Source organism: Octopus bimaculoides, chromosome 15 (genome assembly GCF_001194135.2).
Source record: "Octopus bimaculoides isolate UCB-OBI-ISO-001 chromosome 15, ASM119413v2, whole genome shotgun sequence".
Taxonomy (NCBI): Eukaryota; Metazoa; Mollusca; class Cephalopoda; order Octopoda; family Octopodidae; genus Octopus; species Octopus bimaculoides.
This window is the reverse complement of record NC_068995.1, coordinates 25,093,611-25,097,266: the sequence shown is the minus strand read 5'-3', so window position 1 is coordinate 25,097,266 and position 3,656 is coordinate 25,093,611.

The window sequence follows — 3,656 nt, the reverse complement described above, 5'->3', positions numbered from 1 at the left end:
GTAACAAAGAAGACAAGTCCTGTAACAGTCAAGGAAATTGTAGTAATTGATAAACAAATAAAGGGTTGATAATTTCTTAGCACTGTGTACTCAGTGTAAACAAGAGGTGCAGTGGAAACATGGGCGGACTAACGAAGAAAAAAGATTTTCACGCTGCGATCCACAGAAGCGGTGAGTATTAAAAACAAACGTGAAATAATGTCTTGACGGCTCTCTCTAAAAGCAAATTAGCCAGAGTAAAATTGGGCAGGAAAAATCGGGGAGCTAAATATTGCAGGTAAACCAAATTGTCTGATGTAGTACCGTGTTGCATGATGAAACATGGGCACTAAATGCAGAAGATTTGTAAAGACTTGAAAGAAATCAAGCAAACATATATTGCTAGATTTCTAATTTTAGTGTACATGGAAGGTGAAGAACAAATAAGTTGTGAGAAAATCCGTGAAAGTAAGAGAAATATGATGTAGTGTGGTACGGGTGAAAGAAATGTACGAAAACTGGGGTGATAAAAGAGGTGCAGGGAGTGGATGAATCCTGGAATAGAGAGAAACCCAAGAAGATATGGGACGAAGTAGGGAAGATTGATTTCAGGACGATTTCTGGATATAAATTACCGCGATGATTGGAAACGTACAATGCTAGAGAAGACTCGCCAACCCGAGCAAGTATGGTAAAACAAGCGTTGGTAGTGGGGGTATAAAATACCGTCATTTTAGGCCAATGTATTTCTCCCGCCTTGATACCCACTCAACTCTGTCGTTCACACATTCTCCAGACACCGCTTCTCCTATTAACTGCACTATGCTGCCTGTGTAACTAAAGAAAGCAGTAAATCTTTCCAATTCACTGAACAATACTGTAGCCTGTATTACATGGAATGTCACTGAGCTCAACTCAACCTACCGTCCCTCTCACACTCACCCGTTCTTCCATTCAATCCCCTACCATTATTCTTATCCCTGTACTACTTCCGTTCAGTATGAGACTTATGTGTATTTAAAGAATGATAGGATTTATTTTCACTTTTTCTGAATTCTCTCCTACTCTGAGCGATAGCTATCTTTTTCTCTTACCATCACTCAGTCCCCCCACTATACTATCTCTTACACTCTTGTCTCTGTTGCTACCAACATACAGTTGTTCCCTTCACCCACCCATCCTGGGCTTTTGTTCAGTCGTCGCCCTTTCTGTTATTCACTGTACTGGTCACGTTGTTTTGAGCGAAAGGACAAAGCCAAGATCTCAGTTCTCATGATGCAAAGTGAACTTCCCAAACAATTATTCCGACATCACGCACGCACACACACACACACACACACACACACAAAAGTATCGTATCAAAAGTAGAAAATAATTTCTTCAAACTATGTTTTACATCTGTCAATTAGTCTATCTGTCTCCATGCGTTTATATTTTGTCTAGGATCTTCTTGTAGTTTTGTTGTCTAAATTGTCCACTTATCTAATTTATATATTTTATACTCATATGCATGTCGATGTGTAATAACATATATGTTAATACACATGTGTATGCGATAATATGTCTGGTTATTATGACCCTATGTGAGTACATGTTTATGCAGATATAGCTTTGTTAAGCTATACGTAAACAAACGAGTGGAGACGAGTATGCATTTATTAAAGGTTTATTACTTTAGGTACAATAGGGCTTAAGGCGTCAGTTATTTTTGTATAGTTCCCTCAGATTCGTTTCACGCACGCTGCTGTCATTCTTCTGTTACCGTTCTCTGCCCGGAAGTCCTTTTCTTTCCTGCTGACCAACTTCCTAGCTAGCCCACGGCGAAGTATCTGTCTACAGTCCGTCTGCCACGAATCCTACCCTACATAGCTCCCCACCCCCAAGTCCAATTTGGCCCGTTGTGTCTGGTTGTCAGTGATTCCTTCAGGCGGCGGTGAAATCTCTCCACTAATCCGTTGGCCTGTGGGTGGTAGGCTGTTGTGCGGTTCATTGTGATTCCGAAAATGTCACACATGTCATTCCACAGCTTTGAGGCGAACTGTGGACCCCGAACGGATGAGATACTATCTGGGACACCGAAACGGGCGACCCAGCTTGCGATGAAAGCTCAACTGACTTCTTGTGTTTCTGTACTGCGGAGAGGGATAGCTCAGGCCAACGGGTGTAGCGGTCCACCAAGGTCAGTTGGTATGAGCAACCCTGTGAAGCTAGTAGGGGGCCGACAATGTCGATGTTAACATGCCTGAATCGGGCCTGAGGTGGTTCATAGTTTCCAAGGAGTGCTTTGGTGTGTTGATGGACCTTGGCTTGTTGACAGGGGATGCCGGACCTGGTCCACTCCCCGAATTGCTTGGCCATACCGTGCCAGATAAATTTGCTTGACAGCAGCCGCCGTGTGGCTTTAGTACCCGGGTGGGATAATAGTCCATGAATGATGTCGAAAACTTTCTTGCACCAGGCTGATGGGACGATTGGATACCTCACACAGTAGGGTTGTGTCGTTAGAGCCAAAATGTACATCCTGCAAAGAAAGTGATGTGATGGCTGTGCGGTAGGCCCTGATCTCGTCTTCTGTCTGTTGGGTTGCAGCCATAGCTTCGTAATCCAAGCCTTCCGTTATTGGTGCTAGGTAGGTGTGAGAGCGGGTAGGAGCACGAGAGAGTGCGTCGGCCACTGGGTTGCCCTTGCCGGTTATGTGTTAAATGTCTGTGGTCTACTCAGAAATTGGCGATAGTTGTTGTTGGCGTGCCGACCAAGGCTCCTAGAGCTTGCTCATAGCAAAGGTGAGTAGTTTGTGATCCGTGAATACTGTAAACGTGCAACCTTCAAGGAAATACCGAAAGTGGCGGACACCTAGATGGACAGCCAGTAGTTTCCTGTCGAAAGTACTGTATTTCTGTTCAGGGTGTCGTAGTTGTCGGCTGAAGAAGGCGAGTGGTCGCCACTGACTGTTGATGTATTGTTTTAAAACACTTCCAATAGCTGTGTCGGATGCGTCAACTGTGAGTGCAGTCCGAGCTGACATGTGAGGATGGGCAGCATCGTTGCTTGAACCAGGGCTTGTTTTGTGGATTCGAAGACTGAAGTCCTTGTACTATCCCACTCCACTTGTCTTTTTGCACCTTCTTTTGACAATGCCTTGTACTTGGGTCTCATCACTTTTGCTGCAGAAGGGATGAAGCGATGATAAAAGTTTACCATGCCCACAAATTGATGTAGAGCCTTGTTTGTGGTGGGGCGTGGAAAGGATGGAATAGCTTTTACTTTACCTGGCAGGGGTGTAGCGCCGGCACTTGTGATTCGATGTCCCAAAAAGTCGATTTCTGTCGCATCAAAAATGCACTTGGCGGGGTTGATTACTAAACCATACTGTTCCAGCCTATCAAAAAGAGTCACTAGGTGCTTCTTATGTAGCTCTGCGTTTGGGCTTGCAATGAGGATGTCATCTAAATATGCAAAGACAAAATCGAAACCTCTGCACACAGTGTCCATCAAGCGTTGGAAGGATTGTGCCGCGTTTTTCAGTCCAAAGAATGTATGTAGGAATTCGTACAGACCGAAAGGAGTGATCACAGCGGTTTTCGGTACATCGTCGTCTTGTACTGGTATTTGGTGGTAACCCCGGATGAGGTCAACCTTGGAGAAATCCGAGCACCCGGCTAACTGGGCTCAAAAAA